Source organism: Syngnathus floridae, chromosome 14 (assembly GCF_059516105.1).
Source record: "Syngnathus floridae isolate MCC-2025c chromosome 14, RoL_Sflo_1.0, whole genome shotgun sequence".
Lineage (NCBI taxonomy): Eukaryota > Metazoa > Chordata > Actinopteri > Syngnathiformes > Syngnathidae > Syngnathus > Syngnathus floridae.
In genome coordinates this window covers 2,898,208-2,925,592 of record NC_142426.1, presented here as the reverse complement: position 1 = coordinate 2,925,592, position 27,385 = coordinate 2,898,208, and the positions used below count along the sequence as shown (strand labels likewise).

Sequence of the window (27,385 nt, the reverse complement as noted above, 5' to 3'; positions counted from 1 at the left end):
TCTGAGGTTAAACTTTATGTCTAGAAGCAGAATAAGAAAATCTCACCAACTGCGTTTCATCGTTCAGGATTGTTTAATAAAGCCCAAAATGAAAGGTCTGCCATCATATGCGTAATATTCTCTTAAATTCACATCTTAGAGTCGCCTCCGTTTGACACGATTCTTATTTCTTATTCATTTTATTATATTAAAATAACGAGAACGCTCAATGATCAGACGTGCTGGTAGAGAGGAAGGGGGGAAAAGAGAGTGAGATCAAGATAGAGCAAGCGAGTCTGTGTGTGCGTCCCTGTTGGTTGGACCCGACAGAAGAGACGAGAGAGGAGAGGAGCGGGGCATACTGACGCGACGCGAGCGCGGCAACTTGAGACTATTACACCAAGATCTCCCGTCTAAGGTAAATCAACGACTACTTTGTCCAACTAATTGCACGTCCTCTTGGCAATATGTTTAGCAGAGGTCAGACTCAGTTTCCAATTCTGGGACTCTCGCCTCTTTCTGTCTGCTCCTCTCATCACTCCGTAGCAAATGAATCCTTTTAAATTAAGATGCGGCGCAGACACTTTGCGTAACGCAAACGTAGAATGATTTTTTTTTTTAAAGTCATGTGTGTTTTTGACGCTGCGTTTTTGCGCATTTGCAAGATTGCCCCAGCTGGATTTGACTTTTCAAATGACTCAACATCGGCGTGATTGTTACATTTGAACGAAAGTCAATCCGATCCAAAAAAATGGAATCCACTTGAGCTGTCCGCTGGCGCACCGTGGCTAATCTTTTTAGGTTCTGTCTAAAACCGTTTGGCGATTTGCAGCCTGTTGTCCCACGTCCTTGCTGTATCAAGTATTTATTGATGATAAAAAAATAACGAACACGAGCGCTGCCACTTTCATGGTGCAGATTTTACGCGCAAAGCGGACAGACGGAGTGACCCCCCCCCACGCTTGTCTACAAGCCGCCGTCACCAGAGACCGAGAAACAGCAGCCCACGAACTGACTGTCACACATTGAGCAGCGACCCCCCCTCCCGCCGCCCCGGGGGGTCAGAACATTTTTACCTGCTCACCGCCCATATGCGCAATTTCCATTCGGTTCATCGCGTCTCTAATGAGCTTGATCGGCTAAAAGCCCCGCCGGATTGCATCCATTTATTATCTGACCCGAGAAGTCGCCTATAATAAGTACTTGGCCTCATATCCGGGAGGATTGAAGTCATTTATGCTTGTGCAAAAGACTCATTTGTTCACTCTCCACAAGAGTACCTATTAATGTTTGTGTTTGTGGCACCGTAGGAACTCTATTGAGCCTCTGGGAAATACATTTGCTTGAATTTATGACCTATTTTCTCAGGTGATATCGATTATTACAGCCCGCCGTGTACCTTGTCTTTGTAAGAGCAAGAAAAGTGCTTGTGCCACATCTATATATAATTTGTTGATGTTGCAGAGGGCACCGAGTGGTTTTGATACACTCGACTCTGAAAGCTGGCTCCATTCTCAAGAGGGAAAACTGTGCACTGAAAGTCGCTTGTTGAGTCCATAAAAACTAATGTGGGAAATGGATGCTATCACATACAACATGCATATGAAGGGGCTTTAAACGGGTCTAATGACTCTGATCAATGCCAGACATGTTTATGTATGTGGAAAGCTCATGGATTATACATGGCCGTTGCATCTGGCTGCAGTTGTGTTAATGTCATGGCTCTTGCTTGCTTCTTTTAACTGGAGTATGTATGAATGCATGATTTTTCATTTTGCCTTGCTCAGTGTTTTGTTTGTAAAACCTTATATTCAATGCAATTTTTCAAAATCTTCAAATTTCAAATGGAGAGCGGGTGAATTTTAGAAATGATTTATTCTAGCCCGAAATATGAGGGTATACAGTATTTGTAAGACAAATGCAAAATGAGCATATGTCGAGGAAGGACAAATGTGTGGCCATTGAGAACCTGCGTAGAAACAGATGACATGGACAATCCAAAATCTAGTTTCAACTAAACTTCGACCAAGGCTGAAGATATAGTTAAAAAATGGAAACAGGCTGTATTTTAAACAGAGTCTGGAGCCTTGCTACAAAGTGACCATTCCGACCCCCACCCCCCGAGACGATATTTATATCGTTCATGCCATCAAAGTTTGCGACTCACTAGCAAAATGGCTGTGACATGCGCTTCATCATCTGCTTTTATCTTGGCTCTGCAGTTCAAATCCAGCTTGCCACTAGGGCATAGTAATCTAATAATTCGTTTTTTATTCAGATCTCCATTAGCGACCAGGCTGGGCAACAACCAATTTTTCATGGCTACATAGAATTACAAAACAGCGCACAGTCGCTCTCCCAAATACATTGATACCACCACGCTGCAAGAAAAGTCATTTCAATTACAGCAAGTGTGAAGCATGTCATTGTTTCAATTTCACAAAGCCAACATAGATTTGATATTCAATGAAAACAAATGTCTAGGTTCATGCTAGCAAAGTGTTTTAACAATAGAAACAAAACTTCATTCAAATGTAACCACAGCCATATTTGAGTCTTCATCCACGTTTGACACATTTAGACACTTTATAATTACCAGTGATGAATTATTTTTAATCATCAATATTTCTCCTGATTACATGGAAACTGATTTTGGCTTTAATGAGTGGACTTGATGTCACACCTACACACAATTATGCACATAAAGCACAAAACACTAAAGCAGGCAATGGGCCATGGATGGAAGTCCATCTCCTGGGGGGGAAAAAAAAAAGATCAGAACATATCTGTGCAATAAAGAAGTGAGAGATGTTAAAGTATGCTTCAAAAAGTTGCCGTCTTGGTTGTAATGTTTTGCCAGGACTGCAGAAATAGTTACTAAAGACAAGGAGATGCTTCTTCTCAATTATTCAGCCTTTCTGAAGTTCGCTTATCATCCATTTGTTGTTTGGGAAAGCGCTCCTCTCCAAATAGTGGCACAAGCACACAGGAAATGTGCTAAATGATCAGCAACCCTTTCCATCCCTTTGATTCCTTCCAAATGAGAGTGGGAGAACCCCCAAGATGAGCACCTACGGGGGACGTTTCTCACCAGACGACGGACGTGCACCATTCATTCGATGACAATGCTTTGCAATGAATCAGACCGCGCCGCCTTGTAGAAATGAGAAAACAAATTCTTAGTGATCAAGACATGAACACTCCCCAAGGACCAGTGAGAACATAATGATAGCTTTCCCTTTGCAATTGATTCATATAGGATAGGAAATAAGGAATTTCGGAGATCTTAAGAACCCTTCAGTTCCTTCTTAAATCTCAGAAACAGCGGAAATTATAAAAGCTTCGGCAAAGTGCGTATCCGCTGGTGTCGGTCTTTTGAAGGGGGGAGGAGGGAAAATACTTGGGACTTGGCACTGACTTTGCACCGAGCGGGTTCTCCGCTTTATCTTCTCCAATTACCTACTCAAGAAGAGTGACTGACGAGCGTGTTTTTTTTTTCTCCCCTCCAGCCAGTATGTGCTGCTCATTTTAAAATTCTCATAGATGCAAAAAAACGACAAAGGACACGTTTCCTCGGCATCCCTTTTTGACGGTGATCAATCAAGGGAGGTGAAGACGCATGATTGCCGAGGCTCCCTTGTGAGAGCTTGCAATTCATCAAAGGTCAGCCTAGGTTCTGTTACAAAGGATCAAACCTTCTCTTTTACTTTCATGATGCAATGTTCTCCCCAGATTGGGGTGAGAGCGGGACATGGCGACCTCCTCCTGAGTTGTGTCGAGACATGGATGCTTGGAGAAAGGCAGCGAGGAGGGAGTCATTTAGAGGATATGCTTGAACGGAGGAATGTTTTTTATCTGCGGGGGGCCGTCCTCAGATGGTGTCGCTCGGTCACAGGCTGATTGTTTTCAGTCTAATGCACCTTATCCATGCTTGAAAAGTCATACATAATCAAAGGCTTATCTAGAAGCACATTTTGTATTTTGCTACCTGTTGGTGGTCCGTGCTGCAAATATCATCGGGTCGGTTCTGAGTCGGGCGGTCATTTAGATGGGCGAGATGAAGGTGGACTCCAGCGAGAAAAGTTCAACATCTCTCTTCACAGGAGACACCGCTATTGAGAAAGACAGCAGGATGCCCAGGGCCAAATGTGTGTGTCCTAGTGTGAATGTGTATTTAGAAATGCTTGCTCCTGCGCTGAAAACAAATCGACTCAAAAGTCACACAATGTAAGGCCCACAAAGTTTATAACCATATTCTGGAATTATTTTGGATGAAATGTTAAATATTAGCCAGGGATTGAGTGATTAAGGGCAAGGCTTCTTTTTCTACCAATAACATTATATTACTTTTGATCTACCTTATCCTATATTTACAGGAGAACAGTCCTCGGAGAGTCATCATGGAAGGGGACTGAGATTTGCAAGTGATGTTCATGTAAGCTTCCAATATTCACATTCATAATGATGAATCTCAATCAATGAAACTTCATTTCTAGTATTTGAAAAGTACATTTTAGTGTCAAAATATGGCCGAACACTGAAGCGCACTTTTCAATTCCTAATCTTGCCTATTCTGATTCAAAACAGATATATTTGAAGTCAAATTGGATTAATTCTACATTTTTCTATTCACAGTTTAACAGTGCTCCAGGCACAACAAAGAGTTTTTTTAACACATGACTTCCTTGCGTGGCTTTTAGTTGCAGTTTCTGGTGTTAATTGCAGTGTTCATTTGTTTTGTATCACATTTATATGTGTTGCCTGTAATTTTGTGAGACACTATATGCGCCTGAGGTAACATTTTCTCCGTAGGTGTAATGTGTGGGCTGCCGGTAATGTTCATCTGCACGGCTGCGTGTTATCATATCAGCCACAGATATGTGTTTAGGATTTTGGAAAGACGCCTCCAGTATAATCTGTCACCTCTGACATACAAATACCTTAAGAATTCTCTCGATCCTTTTGTAAATTTGCGCATTACACCAAGGTAATTAGCTCATGCCTGTGTTAAATAGCTGCTCCTACAGGACACTGACTTGGCTGGAATTGTTTCCAGAAGATGATGTCTGTCGCTGTGCTTCTCAGGGACTTTAAAGCACATTACATAGTGAATTACTGTATGACAATGATGAACGGATTCTGGTAGCACTTAAAGCACAGAGAGCTTCTTTGTAGAGATCGACATGCAAAGTCTGGGAGACTTCGTGCCAGTGGCCCAAGTTGTGGGGGCAAGTCACAACAGTCAGGAACAAAATGCCTCAAAGCCATTTTAAGCTCGTAACGAAAACTATTCCATAAGCAGCTCTCATCATTTACTCTGTTTCAATTATTTTTCAAATAAATGAATGTGAGGCTTTGTAAAGCACTTTGGACTCTGCAAGTAGTTAGCATAGAGAAGAAAAAAGTCTAAACAAACTCTTAATTATAAATAAATATAAATATACACAGGACGTACATAGTTTGAAGGTCAGTTCTTGATATGAATGCAAAGCATTACAAACGTGGCATCAAAAACGGTTTGTTTTTGTTTGTTTACATACCGCAGGAACCAATGTACAAAAAAATCTATACCAGAGATACATTATAGATGGATGGAGACGTAATGATTTAGTAGTGCAAGTGCTCACGGTCATCATTTGTTTTTTATCATTTGCGAGTTGCTGCTCTGACAGTGTTGCTTGTCTTCCTTCTCGCTTTTCATTAACAAAAGCACAAATTAAATTGGATGCTACAGCTAATGCCCCATGTCTGTTACATCATTTAACAGCTATTGTGGCTGTCGGTGCAAGTTACTATCAGCCATATGCAGAATATACGTGCCAAAAACTAGCATATGCTGCACCAAGTAAGGGCTGAGACTTTGGCTTGCTTCTACGTAATGGAGCTCCCAAGTCATGCTTCAGGTTCATGAGCAGGGCGTAGCACAAAGACTGACGTCACTGCAATTTAGTCGTCGTTGCCTCATAGTGAGACACACAATAAAACAGTTTTGGAAATGTTTTTTATTGCTCTCATGCTCAAGTTGACACAGCAGTTTCATGCTTCCATTGAGTTTTGATATGGAAGAGGTGGTGCTCCTTCTCGATCAGTCTGTTTGAAAAGAAATAGCTCGGATGAATGTGCACTTGCAATCAAACCCACATATGACTCTTGTAATGCCTGTTTTAACTGACGTTAACGCTGCAGAGTAGCCACACACGCAATAGTTGCCTCTTTCCCCCCTGCCTCAGGGCCAGAGGTTTAGTGTTTAGCTCCAGCTGATGCAGCAGTTCAGAAAAGGAGAAAAAAACTGGCCAAGCTCAAAAAAGAGAAATGCAGAGATGGATGGATGAATTCCCAGCACAGATACAGATGTTCACAGACGTGTTCGAAGCAGCATGTATAATTCTAAAAACTATCTGAGTCAGGGTGCATCATAAGATAAATGCTTCATCTGTGTGAGTCCCGATACCGGCGAGACATTCAAGACAAGACATCAACTCTGCTATCATTTGAACGCAATATTACATTCCTGTAAAAGCCTGCTGGCCATGTTGTCAAATGAAACAGTTAAAAGGCCTATTTTAAAACATATTTGCTGATATGGCTGCAGAGCTGATAACCACACACGGAGCAGAGAAGGGAATATTTGTTCCATCCCCTCTGCCAAACTCTCTTGATAAATAGCCTGAATAATTCTTCGAATCACTCTAGCATGTTAAGACAACGTAGCATATCTATGCACGCGGCCAGGTGTGCGCATCTGTTTCTTTTCCAGCCTCTTCACGGGGGGTCACGCTTCAGAGCATGAAGTTCATCAATATTGAAATGAATGTGTTGTGGTTCACTTGTCATGTGCGATATTTCAGCCCTGCGATCCACTTGAAGAAGCTTTTTGATGAATGGGCAATTAGTCGCCGAGTCCTCATGCCTGGTGGCTGACTGATCTCTTTTTAATGGTACTCTTCTTTCTTTGATAAAACACAAAATGAATCATCGATACTCCAAGCCCTGCGGGATCATGCAACCCCGAGAATATAATTGCAATTTGGTTTTGTGGCAGTTTGAAAAGACAACTTTTGTGATAATTGCGGTCAACCACAGTTGGATGCCCATGTTTACTTTGTCTAAGCTTTATACAGCGTATAATCCCCCCAGGGTGTGCGTTGATTATTATAAATCTACGTAGATCACAAACATTGATGTAATAAATGTTTCCTTGCGTCGCCGCAGTGTGCTGAGTGTCGTATAGCTTCAAACTCCAGCTGTGTCTCATTGTATTTAATCCCTCTGAGTTTTTGATGCTCTCAAAGGACGGTCCAATTAGATGTGGCAAGTCTCCCCTCTGAAATCCCCTCTTAAAACTTCCCTTTTTTCCTTTTGATACTTTAATCAAAAAGTCTTGTTTTTATGAATCATTAATGCCTCTAGAATAAAAAGACAAGATGAAATGCTCAAAGTATTTTTTTTTTTCTCTCCCGTTTCGTGGGAAGACGGATGTGCAGTACAGTTGAGCCCACCTGGAGCTAAGTGGCATCACATTTGTATACACGTTTGAATTTATATTTGTCACCCAAGGTCACCTACTGCATTGCTGGAATAAGCAAAGAGAGCAGGTTTGAAATGAGGTGATTAGTGTCATGATATCTGAGCAGATGAGCTTGGAGGGCTGGCAGCCTGGGACAATAATCTCCTAATATGACATTGCAGGAATATGTGTCTGCTTGTGTGCAATGGATACATTTTGGATGTTGACAGAGAGGGAACATGCATTTTTCACCCTGCAGTTGAATGCTTTTACAAAGGGGTCTTAATAAAAGCTTTCCCACATTCCTCCATCCAAATACATAGTGAGGGTTGCCATAAATAAAGTATGAAAATTCTGCTGAGTTACAAAATATTTGTACTCAGTTACTTTCCAAGACTGATATTTTACCCTTGCTGAGGCTGCTCCTTTTGAAGTGTCTCAAAAAATCCTAAAAAAACAACAGAAAAGCATACGCAGACACATTCTTTTATCCTTGTTGAACACACTATCGTGAGGAATGATGAAGTCTCTTTGGTGGTATCGTTGACACTGTGAAAGCATATACAACTCACACCAAAACAAATCCCAAGAAAACACAAGGAACACAAAAACAATCTGAACTGGGATCAGCAGCAGTCGAGCCATTTTGTCATGTCATCTTGTCCCGTTTTGTTTTGACTCATTGTTTCTTGAACTTCAATGTGAAACAGTCTGACAGTTAGCTTTGTCCTCCACATGCACAGTGTTTTGAGTTTTTGAATGATGTGTTCATTCTAATCGCAGAAACTAGAAATACCCTACAAACCTGCAAACTGAGCCGTGATTGGTCCTGGCAACTGTGATGTCATATCCGTTAAGTGGCAAAATGGCCGCCTCCTGAGATCGATAAAAACACGTTAATTTGGCTGCTTAAATCATATTCCACAAAAGCAATAGTAATCAGAATGCCACGTTTCGACGAGTGGGGGGCACTTATAATACACTGCGAAGAAAAGTTTGGGGTTGACATCCTCTTTAATCATCTTGAGTACACTGCACATTATAAAACCTGCAAGCACGCATCTTAAATCACGAGAGACTGGCTTTGCTAGATATGGGCACTAGGAAAGATGCAAAGAGGCATCTCATTTTGTGGATTCACACTTCATAAACATCATTATCATTTTTCTGACCTTGGGTCGTCGCTCCGTTGCGTGGCCCCAATTTTTGTCTGAAACCTTTAATGATGATGTACAGGGTCCCCTTGGCACATGGGAAAGCAAGTCAACAAATGAAGAAGTCTGAAATGTCTGCTTTCATCTGGCTTTAACCAAGGTTGCTTGTTTGTCTTGCTTTTTACCTGGAATGGCCAGGTTGTTTGTTGCCACTGCCGGATTTAAACAGCCCAAGCAACATTTTTGTAAGGCCCCACCCACTCTGAATACAAATTTGTTCTTGAGTGCTTGCCAAATGGCCTCTATATTTTATGAGCCTTCTCTCAACAAATGCACCATCTTGAGACTAATTATCACAGTCGCACTCCAAACACCAACTTGTTCATTATTGCACTAGCATCCCATTTGTTTTGACTTGGCCTACATGGTGAACACAGTACGGCAGAACAGGGCGCGAATCGTGTCTTAAATGAGATCGTGCATTCTTTAGATCTTTTTGTGTGTGTTTGTGATAAAGCAGCTTGGTGAGTGGTGGCACACCAACTTGGTTGTCAAGCTTTGCACATGCTAGTTTTTCTTCTTGGGTCTATCTTGGAAGGCCATTTTAACATCATAACAGTGTATGTAAAAAAAACTAGGACATGCAAGTAGCAGTATCTGTCATTCTAGAAAGAGTAGGGAAGTTTTTGCGACTTTCGAATCGTCCCATCAGGGATAGTAGCCCCAGTGAGCGACTTCACTTTATTCGTATGGCACAGTTTTCACATCGGAAGCCTTTCCTGATGCAACTATTTCTTATCCAATTCCTGTTTACCCATCTCTAATATTACCTTGTGGTAAGAATGAAATATGATAAAAGACCAATTTACATATCAACACATTTTCAAAATGCACTTCTCTGTAAATGATGAATAAAGAAGTACACAAGGACTGAGAAAAAAAGCGTGGAACATTCTGGGCAAGCTGCCAGTTTTATTCAAGTGAAACGTTGACACGCAATCATGCACACACACTCGAATTAACAAATACTGTAGGTTGGATTTGAACTCCAATGACATCATGGAAGTTTTCAAAAACACATTTTGCTCTCATGGCCTTAGTCAATTATTTTCAAATACAGGGAAATAAATCATCAGGATGTTGTATACAAAAAAATATTACGCACACGGTCAAAGTCGTCTCGGAACTTAAACTCCCAGTGGACATTCTGCTGTTTCACTTGATTAGCTGATGAGCCAACATCAGTGTTGATCATCATCCCATGTGTAGATGAGAGCGCTGAATAAACACTCGTACTTGTTCAACGAGCCAGTGAGTTTGACATTGCTGATAATGATAATGGCCATTGTTTCCAATAAGTCAACCCATCAGAACTTGGAAGACCTTGCTTTCCAATTTACTTTGAAAAGCCTACCTCTAGCCAGAATGGCAAAAGCTGAAATTTCATGGAAAAGGCATGAGTGCTGTCAGAAATGATGGCCTTCTGTTGACTTGGTCAAATGATGCACTCTTCTGTATTCCTATCATCTTTACCATTTTAAAAAGTGAGTTTCTGACCCTCACTCTGGCATGGGTACCAACAAATACAAGAAACCGACGCCATTAAAAACCCTGGCTTTTTACAACTCAGAGGTAGATGGGTTGCTAGTTAGCCAGCAAACAAGAGGGATGAATATATAGATATTGTGAAAGAAAAGTCTTTAGGATTTACTTAATTTGAACATGTGCATCGTGATTAAAACGGAGATGCAATTTTTCTGTTTTACTCAAAAAGAGATACATTTATATGTATTAATTTTTATTTGTAATTTATTTTAGTCAAAAATAAATGAACAAATGTTAATTTACTGATGAGTATTAATTCATTTTTATTTTATTTGTCAACAAAACAGAAAATTTGCATCTGTTGACCACATTCGAAACCTGTGCAACTGAAAATAAAACACATTTTTCGTCAGATGGACAGATGAGGTAGTCTTTATTGAATTTCTAATATCGCTTAGTACTATATAGTAGATCTTTCCGGTTACTGCCGCTCTGCCAGCTAGCGTGAGACTAATTCCTTCTTTATTGGAATGTTACATTAGCGAGAGATTGTTTACCTTGAAACGTGTGCGAGAGGTCAAAATTGCACCCAGTCATTAATACTTGTATTTAGTGGCTTCATCAGATGAAGCAATATTTAATGAACAATTAATTTCAGTGGAAGAAGGGCTGTGAATAATAGAAATTCATGCTTTTGTGCATTTGCTGGCCGAGTTGTCACGATGAGACGCTTCAATGTGATGCAGTCGCCTTCTGTTCAGTAGCGCACCGGCTGTGATGACGACAAAGCTTCCTCCTACAAAGTGGCCCGTGCATGTTGTGCTTTTTAATATCCCAACACTTTCAAGGCTGACAATATCGCCGATTTTTGAAGTGTCGCACGGCGCGGCCCTAATATGACGCTTTGACGTTGACTCTTTTTGGAATGATTTCACTGCCTTTGATTTAGTTAGGGCTGACATGTTTTCAGTTGTTGTCCCAACACCGTCAACATGACCCAAACCCCCATGTTCTTCATTCGTCACACTCTCTTTGAATGCATCCCTGCAGATATAGAATAGTGCCAACCATTATGGCAAATGTCACAATGATAAAAGTCTGCGTAGGAGCAGTTCCTTTTTTTTTGGATCTTTCAGGGAAAACTAATTTGCAGGGGAACAGCTGGCGATAAAAGAAATATGCGACGCATATGCGAGAGTTGCCGTGTGACACATCTGGGTAAAGCGACACAAGGGGGTCTTGACAGATATGGGCTGAGCAAGAGCCCGCTCTAACTCACTGAGACTTCTGCAACATGTTCACCTCCTGCCGTCGCTCCATGCCCCCGCTAGCTATCCGGAAATCTGATGGTACGAGCACGTTAATACGTGTACCATTTATTGCTTGGAAAGGTGTGTATGAGATTTTTGTTTTTTAATTATTTGTGGGAGACTGACAGATTGCCAGCACGTGGCACAAGGGAGAGAAAAAGATGTGTGACTTTTTTTTTGTTCATTGCATTTGAAATGGATCAAGTTGATTTGATGATTGAGAGTGCATCAGTGTGTGACCACCGAGATGACATCGCCGGAGTCAAGCCTGCACCATCTTGTATTAAATTTCATTCTGTATTTCTTGTGCTGTCAAGCTCTCCAAGGTTAGCTTAGAAGTAATCAAACAAGTAAGCGGAGTGTGTTGAAATCTAATATTTTGTGATTGCACAGAAGCTTGCAGGTGTGTTCCTATGCGTGTGCGCTGCGCCCACTGGGGATTGTATTTCGGTCAGCCAAGCCTGACAGATAGTGCTCAGCGCTGGTCACATCTATTATTGAGGGGATGAGAAATTGATCAGCTCTAACAGCGAGTGTTAGCGTGCGTCTCTTTGTCTTCTCACCGCTGGTGTGCTGTGTGTCCACCACACGTCCCTCCCTCCCTCCGTGCCCTTACTTTCTGCTTCCAGCCACTAAGCTTTTCACAATTTTTGTTTTGCCTTAGGGGTGTCAACTTCCTGCTCTCAGCAAAGTGGTGATACAATAAATGTAGTTGTAGTTCACTAAGAAGCAAGAGTGATTTTGCAATAATAATAATAATGATGATGAGAATGAGAATAATAATGATGAGCATAATGATAATGATGAGCATAGTAACAATGATGAGAATAATGATAAGAATATGATAATGATGAGAATAATAAGGATGAGAATAATAAGGATGAGAATGATGATATGATTGATGATATAATAGTGATGATAAAATGATAAAAGTGATGATAATAGTGATGATAATGATAATAATAATGATGATAAATAAAATATTGCACAATAATATTGATCACACATTTAAAGAGTAGCCAAGGTAAAAAGTCCCAGACTACATTTCTGGAGTTAAAATGTGAAACTACATATTTAATCTTGTAGTTTGTCACTTGAATATTTTGATGTGGCACCAGGTTGGCTGGTTTACACATCCACTTCCCACTTCTGAGTTGGCATGCCATGTTTGCATTGGTTTGGGCCAAGTATTGTGGTTTCCTACCACATTCCAAAACCATGTATGTTCTGTTTATTGAGGACTCTAATTGGTCTGAATATGAGTGTGAATGGTTCTTTAGCTACATGAGCCAGTCCAGTATGTAACCTGGCACCTAGCCCAAAGTCATCAGCTGTAATAGACTCCAAATGTCTTCATTTGCTATTGAGTAAAATTACACAAAAATGACTCCGGAAATCTCTAAGGCAGTGAATAAAAGACCCAAGATGAATAATCTATTACAATCTAAAGCAAGCCTAGGACTTCCCCGCATTTGCCAACAGCGTGACACAGGGCAGTGCTCATTTTTCAGTGCATGAGTATTAAAGGAAAATGTAGTCTGACTTCTAGAATAGTTCACCGGCGATTAAACACAGGCAGCGTGGGTTCAGTTGATTTGCGTGAATGGTTCTCTTTACTATGTGCTTTGTGACTGACTAGCGTCAAATCCAGGAAGTAGTCTGGTGTCCCACGGCCTAGAACTGCATAAGCAGATGGAAGGATGGATTGGCTGTTTGGTCCTGATCCAAATTGGAATTGCTTGCTTGAGCTTATTTTGTGTACCTACCCCAAATGCGGACTGTGTTGGTTGCTGATTGCATGGGTGTGACTAATCAAAAGAACGACGAATATGATTCCAGATATTGCCATCCCACTTTTTGACTTGGAACACGCACGACAATGTAGCTTATCAGCAATATCTTGACGTATAGTTTCCTGTCAGTGCTCTGGTAACTCCTATTTTTGTTGAAGTTGTTGTTCCAGATGATCACAACACACCTGACAATCATCCTTTTTCCCTGCGCTCACGAAGAGCTTGAAATCGTGACTCTGGCTCACCTTTGATCGCTCTGGCAAGGAACTCTTCAGTGCACGTCAAGTGTTTTATCTATGTTGGGTGACGATTCACCCGGAAAAGACCACACACACGCTGCTAGTCAACATAGCTGTTGAGGACAAATCTGTTGTGAAGAAGAAAGAAAGGCTAATTTGACTTCAATTCATCACGCCAAGATTGCCTTGCATTTTTTTGGGGGGGGATAATTGCTTTTTGTGTCTTTGAAGGCTTGGTGTAAAACTGTCACTGGTGTAAACATGAGAGATGCAGCTGCTGCCGCAATTAACTCCTCACTTTCCCTAATGAAGGGATTAATCCACAAGCAAATCTCGGCTTCCTTTCAAATGCCAAACCTCCATTCATTGTGCTGCCTGTGAAGAAAAGGCGGACCGTGTCGAAGAAAATAGGACTCAAGCCAAAAGTCACATTCCTCAGCTCTGTCTGGTGTCACGGCATCATCTTTTACTACTTATAACAAGAGAGACCCTTAACCAACTGCTGTGTTGATCATTTCCTGCTTGCATTCTCTGAGAGTGGGTGTTTTTATTTATTTCTTTTTTTTACAGTACAGCACAGCTTCGCCTCCTCACCAATTGAGAGCTCAGAATCTTGCTCAAAGCATCCCCATAAAAGAAGCACATCTCTTTTCAGGGAGCGCTTTACTCTTCCTCGCATCGTCAGAAGCCAGTAAGTCTCCTGTTAAATAAGATGTGTCAGTGCAGCCAATAATGAATGACAGCCTCGTAAAGATGGAGGAGTGCTTAGGCCAAATCTTTGAGGCCATCGATCCGAGCTATTGATGAGGGTTTTTTTTTCCCTGCTTAAAGCGACAAGGGAACAGGTGTGGAGATGTGCAGATAGAGCTAATCCATGACAAAATGGCACTTGTCATTCCTATTAACTGCGCAACATTGATTTAAAAGATAAAGAGGTCTTGTATAGTCTTGTATAGTCTTGTAGTTTTTAAGTCTTGAGCGGTTTAGTTCAATTAAAACAAACTTAATTGCTCCATTTGGTCATTTCGGCATTACAAAATGCACAATACGGAAAGAAATGCGAATATCGGTGTCAATACTCTACTCCATGTTGGCTGTGTGGAGATTCTTCAAGATAAATACAGAAATTTGAATTGCTCATTGCAAAATAGCTCGCTACAAAATAAATGATGACGACCCCGTGACATATCCAGCAAGGTTTTTTGAGCCTCATCGTCCACTTGACTAGGCGCAGCTCAGCCATTCTGCTTTCAAGAAGCCGTAGTGGAGGAGATTGGGCTGGGCAGGCAGCCCTCGTTCCTCTCCTGTCCTTAATCTTCATGATTAAGCCACACAAGTCTAAGCACACACGGAGCAATACAGTGAAACTGCAAATGGCTTATTAAATCAATGGTTCCTTTGATTGCTCTGCTGTTACTTGGATAACGGTGGCAATTCTACAGCTAAGACTCCATGAAAAAGAGCCTCGCCCTCATTTTTTGAAAAGAAAATGTCGGTGATCTTGCCAATGATTTATTTTAGTTCTCGTGTTAAAGGAATGTGTGCGGCCGGATGCTAACACATATTGACAAGTTAACTGCGTGAAACGTATTCCATCTTCATGAAAGGTTTGTGTTGATCTATAGGCAAGAGAATCAGGATGAAGGTTTTGCTGATCTTAAATAACTAGGCGCTGCCTTTTTCTTTGCCGTTCCTTCGCTTCTATCTCATGAACTGATTTGCATTAGCTAGCCAATCACAGTGATTGTCCCAGACACCGTTCTGTGATTAGTGGCTCATTCATGGCTAAAAATACACCAAAAATATTCATAATTCTAAACACGGCTTTAGGCTTGTTCCTGCTTGTATTAATAATCTGGAAATGTATGCATTTTATTTGATGAAACTCTGACTGTGGATTGTGTGATTAACTTGTGTGTTGACTTGTCAGGCATTTTGATTACTACATATGGTGTGAAGGCGTTGAATTTAACATCGGCTGTAAGACGCAAGTGAAAATAAATTTAGGCACACATTTGAAGAAATAACACCACACCTCAAGATTGTATTTATCAGGATAAATCAAGAGTCGAATGTGGTTTAGAGCCTAAGGAGGAAAAAATTACATTTTGTTCGGAAAACCACCTTAGTGGATGGATTTTTTTTTCAATCTTATTGATTTAAGTAATAATTAATGCTTGTTCTTGCTTGCTTTGCAAAACCAGCAATGCCTTAGTGAATTGAAAAAAGAGCTGATCTTGTTTTCTTTTCTTCAGTGTTTTATTTAATTCATTTATTGTATGTAGGAAATCATTCCTATGCAACAATTGGTGCCGCTGTTTTCCCCATTCATTAGAACTTTTTTTATTTTCTGCTTAATTTAATTTCATGAAAACATCCCTCATTAAAATAATGAAACTTAATCCCAAAATACACATAAAGGTATTTATTTTTACTTCATTCTCCATCTGTTATGGATAATTAACTAATGTTTGTGAGGTGCTGTTTAAATTTGTAGAAAAATAAGAGAATCGTTATGACGTTTAGTTTTCTTGCAGCTGAAATCTAATTATGCTGTTTATTGTCAATCAATAGAGAAATGAAATAAGACACTGTTCATTCACAGAAGACCTACTGCATTGAAAACACTCTGCTGCGCTGCAAAAAATCCCCATCAAAACACGAAAAAACACTGCAACGCTACACATTGCAATGTTTTGCCATCATTTCAAATTGGTGAGCGAACTAGCATCATCCATTATTCCATTAAGAAAAATATAGAATCTCAAAAACATCCGTTTGAAGTTTGTGTCAAATCTTATTAAATGCATCTAGGAAATTGTTGATTGTATCTATTTGGAGAAGTGCTAAAGTGTGTTGTTATTTTGGTATATACAAATGATGAATATCTAGCAGAAACGTATTGATATGTGTATACAAATGGAGTCAAATCTAATCTCATATGACTCTATGCCATGGGTGTCGAACTCGAGGTCCGAGGGCCAGATACGGCCCACCACATCATTTTATGTGTCCCGCAAAGACAAAATGTGCATTAACTTTATGTGTCAATACTAAAATTGTCCAAAAAAAAAAAAAAATCACATACAGGCACGTTCATTGATTTTGCTGTTAAACGTCTGTTTTCTAAATAATGTAAGGTACTTCAAACACCAATTGCAGTTCATTATTCCGTCTGCTATTTCTGTAGCTCATTTTGATTCAATTTGCATACATCATCGAAGCCGTCTGTTTGCGTGAGCTTTGTGGTGTACGTTGCAAGTGAAGGACAGCTAAAGGGAAACGGTGAGACAAATCACCTTCTTGTGTGCAATTGGTTCTCCTCAGAGCAAATGAAGAGATCTTTCAAAGGGATTAAGTATTATTTGTCATCGTATTATCCAAACAGCTATTGTCTTAAACCCCCAGTTCTCTTTCTTTGTCTTTATTAGTGGCGCCATATCTCGATGTCTCCGCCGTCAATCCCTTGGATATAATCTCCTCATGTGACCACAGAAGTAGCCGACTCATTTTTCGAGGCCAAGATTACACAAGCGGCTTCTTCTCAATCTCTTCATCTCTCTCCTCACTAATCCAAGTATTTTACCGCTCAGCTTTGACTCTGCCCCAACTGTGCACCTAATTCTTCCATCCTTTCCTATCCTGTCTGGCCTTTGGTGAACTTCCCCCCCACCGCTTCTCCACGCCTTCTTGACCTTGCCTTTGTGCCATCTACATTACCCAGACGCCCCCCTCTCGTCCCCTTAGTCTTCCCGAGGGAGTTTATTGGTATGACAGGCCATCATCAGGAGGGAACTACTAAGCGTAATGGGTGCAAGCACGCATCCACACATGCATGCTAGCTTCAATAGTTCAGCACAGAGGCAGCCTGGCAGTGGGTGGACACGCACGCACGCACACACACACACAGACACGCGTGCACGCACACACACACACACACACACACACACACACACACACACACACACACACACACACACACACACACACACACACACACACGCACGCACGCACACACACCCACACGCACACACACACACACACACACACACATGCGCGTGCACACTGTCTCTTTCACAGCTGAATGAGCATTTACTCCATGCATGATCTGTTTTCCCTTTCTCTAAAGAGAGTGAGTGGCCAGCTCATACAAGAGCAGATAGGAACTAATGACTGTTTGATTAATTCATTAGCCTAACACTTTATTGCTTGGCTTCAAGAGTCATAGATGTGTTTTTTTTTTTTTTTTCTCATCGACCAACTTTGCTCTTTAAAATCGGTCTCTTTTGCTGTTTTCTTTTTTACTTTGACTCTGAGCTTGTATAAGTAAAATGCCCTGTGCTCTTTTCTCAAGCAAAAAAAAACAAACAACAAAAGTCAACTTTTGCATATATAAATGGAGAAATATGCTAATGGCCGTTTAAGGTTCTTAAACTTAAGGTGCTCAAATTAAAAATATGAAACAAGTCCAGTCAAATTAAAATTCAACATCATCAGTTCCAGAACACCAGTCAAGCACAAATGGAAGTCTAAAAATAATCAACTCATAATATATTTTTTTTTACTGAACAAACCAATTTTAAAAATCATAGACCATTCTGTGCTATGACTTAACTATTTCCAGCACTACAATTCCATTGAAAGTGCACCCCTAATGTGAGACTAATTCACCACTCAAAACTGAAATAGAGTTAATGGATTTGAAAAAAATGAATTGAGATGTTAAACTATAAGAGTGAGTCACCTGCAGAGCTGGATGCAGCGATAAATAGACAGATGAGTAGTTCGATACACTTTAAGAAGGGGAAGATTTGGTGACAGACAGCCAAAGTTTCTTCTCGGACCTTAGGCCTTCTTGCCTGCCTAGCATCACCCGCCCGGATTCCTCATACATACATACATACATATCTTCTCACTCAAGGGATGTTTTTAATAGAATTAGGCCGCTTGTTATCAGCCGAGCGGCTAGCCATGCAGCGAGTGAGGCGAGATTGAAACAGCGATTTCCAATTTGAGATTGTGTCACACACATCTCCCTGTGCCTAGATAGCATCGTTGCATCAGCGCCACCATCTCCCCCGACTCACTTAGCCTTTTTTTTTTTTCCTCCCTCAGCCCCCCTCGCCATGGTTCTGCATGTTTTAGGCCAGTGGCACATTCAAGGCAAACATCTCATCCTTTCTTTTGACGCTTTATCACCTTGTCTCTTTTGCTCTCGTCTGGGGCGCATGCAGAGCATTACGCTTAAAACCTCCAAATGCATCTCCTCCGCTGCTGCTTTTTTCTTCTTCTTCTTCTTCCCAACACTTGTCCTCAATGCAATTCCCACTCCTCCCACAATTGTTCATTCTTTAGCATCTCTTCCCTCATCTCGCATCTCTGCGTCCTCCCACACTTTCCGCACATCCTTGGCCCGCCTTGGTTACTTTCCACCCCTCCTTTCCCTTTTCATCTCCTGTCACTCGCTCTATCCCAACAAAATGACCCCCCCCGCCCCACCTCCTCAACTGTCATCGTCTGCCCCCTCGCTTCATCCACTCTTCCTCTGCCTCAAGGCATTAGATCCCTTTTGACTTGTCTTGTCAGGTCTCCGGATTTTTGTTTTACCTCGAGAGATATATCATTTGTGTGTGTTCATGCACTACAGTCCTAGTCGCTTGTGGCCATGCGTGAGTGAATGTGTGGGACAATGTCTGAGAGGCTGGAGTGATGCTTTTGTTGCTATGTGTGTTTTTTTTGCTTGGAGGGTATTCTGTGGCTTCTCATGACCATGGAGCCGACTTTCCTCACAATACTTCAACTCGGGCTTTTTGCTCAATAGACTTGCAACTTAACAAATGTGGTTATTGTCCTCTTCTATCTTCTATTGTCCGCTATGGTGTGTACACCCACATGCACACATGAATTTACATCAGCAAGGAAAGTTGTCTCCTTTATTTCGGGTTAGAGCTGTCAAAATGAATCGGATTGATTATCAAATTAATCAACAACACATTTTAAAAACAACACCTGCTTTGACTTTGAAAACGATAACAACACCAGTAACTGTTTGGTGAGTACAATATAATCCCTCTTGTGATATTTTTTCAAAATAAATATTTAGTTGTTTCTATCATTAAGCAATACTAAATAAACAGTAAATAAGAAAAACATTTTCTAATCAAATTTCACGCAAAACAAATTTTATCCGATTGTTCAATTAATCAAATAAATAATTGATAGAGTAATCGATTCTAAAAACATTCGATAGAGACAGCCCTAAATAAAGTGACACTATTATTCTTTGAGCAAAATTGGCTTGGATTCAAAGACATGCGAAAAGCATATACAATGATAAAAAAAGTTTTCATTTATATAACACAGTATGTAATTGTTATTGTTTTTGTCATAAATGCAGATTTCTTGACACATTTTTTTTTACTTTCTCCTAGTCCTCTACCACTAGCGGAATTTTAAACATGTTGTTAAATAGCTTTCATTGTGGATTCAAATTAACATAAAGATGATAAAGAATAGGAGATTGAAAAATACGGATTTCATTATTTTGTGCCATTGTAAACTTGTCTTTGGATATCCCTTTCAGATAAATGCGAATACTAGTTGTGTTGATTTGATGTTGTTGTTGGAAGAACAAAGCAAACCCTCTTAAACATGACCTTTAAGCCTAATTGCTTGCAACCATCTGCTGCCTCAAGAAACTTGGAACTCAAAGAATGCTTGAGGCATTATTTAAACATACTCCAATGTGAGGAGAATTTGCTAAATTGGTTTCGTTGCATTTAAGAGAGATTGCTCTGTGTTTGCAGCCTTTAAAACGGCAGGACCATTACGTTTAAATCTCTGTGAGCTTTAAGTGCGCCTGAGAATTCAGGCAATATATTTCCTTCAGAACTGTGCTGAAAGAGAAGAAGAAAAAAAAAAAGCCCAAAGCCCAAACTTTTGTGGTTCTCTATTGTCTTGCCACATAGTTGTTAGCGCCTTTGGATATTTTGTACAAGTAAGATGTTATTGACCGTGTGTCTGCTACTTTGGTTGATCCAGAGCTGGACTTCCTGCCCTTTGAGTGCAGTTCTGGAAGATTTGTAGCTCCATTTTTGACGACTTAGCCAGTTGCCAATAAATATGCATTGCAGAGATTTTCCATTTAATAAGTTCCGCTTTCAAATTTGGACTTTCTGTCTAGTCTTATTTCACAATCAATTCTTCTACTCGCACTAAAGTTATCGTTAGCCTAATAGTAGGATTGCTCAATACATGATTAATTTACTGTCACATTCAGCACAAATATAAAGGTTGAATTCAGACAGTTGGACTCTTGTTTGTTGAATTTGCTGTTTTCATTGTTTCTAACATTGTCCACAACATTCTGCTCAAATTTATGTATAGGCGGGCGCACTGCTTCCGAAGAGAGTTATGGAAAGCATTTTTGGCTTCACAATGACTGCTGAGGTGTGCAACTGATTTGGCGGTGTTGACGCTGCAGGTAGGGCATGCAGTGAAGTCTGACTTTTTCCTCAGCCTGTGGTTAACTGTGATCTATCCGCACCACCTGGCATCGGTTCAACACTTGCTGAGCCTTCTGAGACCTTTAGTCGAGCTCTACCGCTTCCCTCCCTCCCTCCCAGAAACCTGGGCTTGGCTGCCTGTATGCATCCAATCTCGCCTCCAGGGAGCTAAGAGCTGCGCCATATATACATGGATAATTATCCAGGGGTACAGGATACCTTTAGGGACAATAAGTAGCATGGGGGAACAGCAACAAAGGAAAAAAACCCAGCCAAGTCTTTTCCCACATCAGCCCCACACACTCGTGTGGGCCTGACACTGACCGGATTGGAAATAAAACGATAATCGTACGCATTGGACGTCAGCTTTTACGAAGGCTGAAGAGTGGCAAAAAACTGATAAAGTTGACATGAAAATTATAGCAGCTATAGATGCGCCTCACAGTTGCAGGGTAAAATAGCAGGTTTGAGGTCAGTTCAAGTGTGAACAGCCTAAATATTCATGTCAGTGCACTGTGGAGGCAGTCAAAGATCTCTAAGGCCAGCGCAGAATGTTCTTTTTGATATCCTCTCTGCTGTTTTATGGACTATTTCGGTAGAACTGCTGCTTTTCTCTAGTTGGAACTAGTATTGCGCTAAGTAGGATGCTGTTGCAGCCTCCTTTATTTTACAGTTCTCCCCAGGCTTTTCAGCCCCCCCCTCTTAGCTCCGCCTCCCACTAGTGACCTCCCGTAGGCACTGGATTATGACCCATCATGCGGGTCCTCTGTGCCTCATCTCTCTTCTGCTCACAGTTCATATCTCTCCATCTCCCTTTATCGCAAAAACACAGCTAGCAGTTTTAATCATGCCCTGAATAAAAGACACATTTCCAATTAATGGGACTGCTGTTTGTTAGGCACTGTGATTCTATAATAACTTCGATGGGGCTCAAGAAGATTTGTAAGTTTGAAAAAGAAAAATCAGTGCAAGTCAAGCGGGATGGAATGTCAAGTGTCTGCAGTTGTATCCAGGAGATCGATGCCTGTATTTGGTTCAAGTGACCCAATTCAGATTTTTTTTTCTCCTTCTTCAACGTTGCACAATACGGATTTGCATCACGGTAACATAAACAGATGAAAGATTTTTTGGGGAATCCTATATCCTCAGATTCCGATGCGGATTTACTCAAATGCATCCGTCCATATATTTTGTGGAGCGGCTGGGGTGCCTATTCCATGGCCAATTCCACTGACAAGTGTTGTGAATGGAAAATTTTGTGCAATTGATCCTCTGCTAGCTGGCCAAAAGTAAAACAAATACATTATTAAATGCGCCACAGAGTAAGCCAATTTTAGGTTATATGATGTAGAACTGGTAGTTACCCAAAACTTTTTAATTCTGAGTGGTTTAATGCATCATTATGTTGACACTTTTTTTATTTATGCTAAAACATATGATTTAAATAATAGTCGACAAAACAAGTGAGACGTCTCAAATTTCTGCACAAAAAGCGAGAATTGGTATAATTCAGATTGATCGTCCTTTTCAAAATGGTCAAATGCACCATTTATTGATGGAGAGAAATCTCTTTGTATAAAAACAACACCGTTGGAGTCAATCGTAAAAAGCTCACTAAACTATTAATCATGTCAAATTATGACTGATGGTGGCAAGTGGAGTAACGCAATAAATATATCTCTCAGAGACATCAAGAGTTACTAGATATGGTGGTTAAATTTGACATTATCACAAGTCCATTTAATTAGCAAAAGGATTTTTTTCCTAATATCGTTGTTGTTACATATAGGTTGATCCAGATATTCAAGTAAATTTAATTAGATTTACCCTGTTGGTCATTCAGTGAGCCAACCGACAGTTCATGACATGAGTTATTTCTGTCTGATTTTACAGCGATTATTTATTTATGTATTTTGGGCATCCTAGCACTTGCCGCCATAAACCGGGAGTGGCATTTTAACAATAAATGAAACTTGCTTCTATATTAGTGCGTTATCTCAGTGATATATTTCCCAGTGTACATTTATAGCTTTGGTCTCATTCCATCTTTGATGAAATCTCTCACTTTACTAGGATTACATAAATGCACTGTTGATAGAGACCTATATGCTGCTGCGTTAGCTTGTATTCCACTGAGTTGAGATATTGTACTTTATAGTCGCACTTGCAAAGAGTCCACATTTATCTCAAGACAATTGTTTGTGCCCTCAAGAGCCTGTAATTCAAATGGCTGCATATTTTTCCTCTCCATGTGCACGGCACAGCTTCTTGGGGGCATCTCATATTGGCTTGCCTCCCCCTCACTCCATCAATACGCTTGACACCAGTCAGTATGAATCCAAAGTGCATCAGTGCGTCAAGATATAGCGTTTTATTTCATACTACTCGCGGGAGACATGCTCTTTCAAATGGAATTAAAAGGAAATCATTTTTTTCCCCATCACTGACAGAGAAGGTTGAAAAAGTGTATTAACCAAAGGTAATTGAATCTAAAAGCACCGGAGTACAGTTTGGTGTTGAAATTAACCTGAGCATGTTTCTCAATTGAGGTCTGACATTGAGGCTAGGGAGCTTTGGTCATAGGAAATTGTGCAGATCATTTATTTATTTTTGCTCAGATGCCAGATAGGCTACATTCACAGTTCAACTGAGTTCATTGCTATTCATCATGGGGAAAAAAAAATCAACATCTTCTTCTATGAGCAATGGGCTTGTCTTATTTATTGACAGAAATGAGACGATGTGGATGCTTACGGGAGTTCTGTACTGCAAAAAAAAAAAAGCAAACACAATTTACATTTTTTCGAGACATATTTCACTCTAGTAGGGAGATTTTAGTTATCGTGGAGGAAATACAGAGCCATACAATAATTTTACAGAAATGAAATGCATGTTTTTGGATGGCTATAACTGTAATTGCATCATCAATGGGCTAATAAAATAAAAATACACACATTTAATACTTTTTATTGAAAACATTTTCATAATTACAATTCAATACAACAGTACCCTTCTTGGGAAGGAATTACGAGTCAAGAAAATCCGCGAATTGACATGTAATCGGAATGAAGTGCTTGAGTGATCGAGCATACTTTTGACAAAAGTCTTGCTGGCGGCGCATATTCAACTTTGGCAAATTAATAGGTGTCTGGACTCTCGAGAGAAAATCATACTCGGTAAACAGCATGGCGCCCGCCACTCAATAAATGTTTGGTGATATTAGTTGAATGTCACAGACTAATTCGCTAATCTGTCTGTTGTGCACCAAAAACAAAAAAAATGCAAATGAGCCTGTTATTTATATATCGTTTTAGAGGAGTTGTAGCCGGTGAATATGCAATACACAAATATAGCCCAACCAGTGGACGAGTCTAAAAAAAAAAAAAAAAAAGGGTAAGACAAAATGAATGTCGATTTTGATTCCAGTAAAGCTAGAATTTCATGAGCAAGCTGCTGAATTGCACGTCAATTCCATTTGCATAGCTGAGTATGTGTAATTTTTAATTCTTGTTTTATACTTTCTCCAGAACTTACTTTTGATAACTTCTGCCTGAACAAGCATGTTTGAACAAGTTTCTTTTTAAAGTTAGAAAGAAAAATGACACGAGTTGGAGCTAACAGGCTATTGTGAGGCAACAATGAACCACGTCAAGGCCAAAAAAATACAAAAGAAAGTAGAGGGAATAAAAATGAGGAGGTAGTCTGTGAATGAGGGAGAAAAAATATCGTATAAAATGACATTAGCTACTAATAAAAAGTGTAAAAAGTATCAATCTGGCTCCTGGCTAAAATGATGGTTTATTTATTACTATTATATGTAAAATATGATTTATGATTTGTTCCCTGACTCGATATGTTTTATGAAAGTACTTCCAGTCTAATTCAAATGATCAATGTTGTCTCACAGACATAAATGGCCGCAAATGCCCATGAAATGTTTACTCTCGCCATTACGCTGCATTTTAGCGGTCATTCATTCCTTCCTTCCTTCACTGATCCTCGAACAGAGTTGTGAAGCACTTTCCTCATTTGTGGCCTACAAATCACTCATCCAAAAAGCAAATTTGTCACACAAGAGTAGCTCTGATCTACATACAGAGTGAGAAACTGTGAGCGGAGAAGCATAGAGGGTAAAAGGAAGGGAAGTCGCTTTGGCCAGTTAAAGCTGAACAAAGTTGGAGAGACAGAGATTAAGAGGACTACTGAGCCTCCGTTTCTGCTGAACCACAAGCCCAGCTAGTTTCCACCAATTACATTCATGCCCATGTACATCCTGGATTCGGAACGTAACAATGGCCTCGAGGGGCTTCACTCTGCTGGTACACACTTGAACCCCTCTGCCACCACCACCTCCACTACTTCATCTCGCCTGCCTGCCAGTCTCGTATTCTTGGATACACACTCACGTCTACACACAGACGCAGTGTGTGCATATAAGGCTCTCCCATTTTAATCTCATCACTCCCTCCAGCTTTGTCTCTCTATTACCCACTCACCAACCAAGCCACTAAACACATTCCCACTCAACCCCCCCCCCCCCCCCACACACACACACACACGCAAATCTTTTCTGTCACTCCTCTCCACTGTCTTCCCATTCTATTCTTCTCACTCTTTCCTCCCTGGGCTTTCCATCCATCCACCCATCCATCGTTCCCGCTCCATGCACGGATTGAGCTCCGATGATGGTAATAAGGCCGGTGATTGCCGGGGAAGAGCGAGTTGAGGAATGGCATCTATTGATGATCATGACTGTGGCAGCACACTAGCTTTAGGGGGGCATCATTATTAGTGGTAACAATAACAGCAACACCCTGATCCCTTAATTAAATAATAGAGGCCACTGGCAGGCTGATCTGAGAATTGGAGAGGTGGGCTACTGGATGGACATGGGGCTTTGAGTGACGGCGAGGCTGAGAGGTGATGAAAGAGGAGAATGGAAAATAGAAAATGGGCTGGGTTTGGGGGGTTAAAGGGAGATGTGAAGATGTAATGACTTGGGCAGTGTTGTCACATAGCCACATTTATGCGGTGTTGAAAGAATTTCTCACACCACCTTCAGAGGCGCTGAGCACAAATGAGGCAGATTGCACAATTTTCGGTAACAGGTGAGCTGAAGGGAGAATTCAAATATATTAGGCGAAGCAGGATTTTGAATTTTCTAGCTGACTTGGTTGCAATAGACTTGATGGTGATGAACGGCAAACTGGTTATTCAAATTGTCATCATCAGTGTTAGAGTGAGGAAGCATGTTGTTATCTTTGAAAGAAGTTGCACCCAGTCTCTTCTGATCTGTGTCTTGATTGGCCCGACATTGGCTTTAGGTAGAACATCTGTTGTCCACGGGGAGGTGGAGTGGCTTGAAACGCCAATTTTCCATTCCAGCTTCTGTCTGATTCAGACTCTAAAAGAGAGTTGCACTAGTCTAATCATTATTGAGTCAAGCAGGACTTGGACTGTATCAACATGTATCATCAATCAGCAGCTAAGGTAGATGAGATCCCAAACAAAGGTGCAATTGGGATTACAGACTTTGTCACTAATAGCAAATTAAATCTTTTTTTTTTTTTTTAATATTTTGCCAATTATAAACAGGGATGTTGGCCGAACTGTCACTGACAGACATCAAACTTTGTTGTAGGGTAGTGAGCAAAACCTCATTTGATTTTGGTGTAAAATAAAATTTCTTCTGGATTTTTTTCTTTTATTAGACTACACCATCCCCAACGTTTCTGTTAACTTAGGTTGCTGGAATAATTAGTGTGTGGTCGTTTGTGGCCATTGATTGTTGATTCTTACAATTGGGTCGGACAAACAAGGCAGCTCAAATACGACGCTCCTTTTTATTGTCCACAAAACAGCCGATTGCAAATGGACCAACGCTAACCACCTTGTCGGAGCGTAATGACTGTTTGTCGTTTGAGCATGTTTGCATTTCTTCATACTGTCGCTTTGTATTTTGTGAGTCGGCACGTGATTCCGCTCGCTTTGTCCCTTTGCTGTTTTCTGACAGACTTGATTTAGCAATGCGATGGCTCTAATGGAAAGCTAGTGATCAAATTGTCGCAGCATACTGTGAACACGCTCACCGTGTGACAAGTCTGGAGAACACGCTAATGATGTCACTCATGTTAATAACATGGCATGCTTTCCTGATTCCTCCTATTTTTCTCTGTGGGTATTGAAAAAAAAAAGTGACATATTCATAGCCGAACACAATATTTGCATCTTGTATTAGCATTTGATCATTTCAAAAGGAATACATTCATCGGGGTCAAATTTCAGTCTGCCGGGAAGATGAGGCGAATAAACAAGAGAAGAAATGGATGAAGTTGAGAATAAAATACAGAGTA

General features: G+C 40.6%; 1 protein-coding gene across 4 annotated transcripts in view; it reads left to right on the top strand.

The window, feature by feature from the left end:
• The first annotated feature begins 284 nt into the window (after positions 1-284).
• cdh24b (cadherin 24, type 2b) overlaps positions 285-27,385 on the top strand; it is a 111,505-nt gene continuing 84,404 nt past the window's right edge. For all 4 annotated transcript variants that reach the window (XM_088396420.1, XM_088396419.1, XM_088396415.1 and 1 more), the window contains exons 1-2: positions 285-397; positions 4,356-4,414. The gene's annotated coding sequence lies outside the window, so the exon portion shown is untranslated. The remainder of the gene's footprint in view (positions 398-4,355; positions 4,415-27,385) is intronic.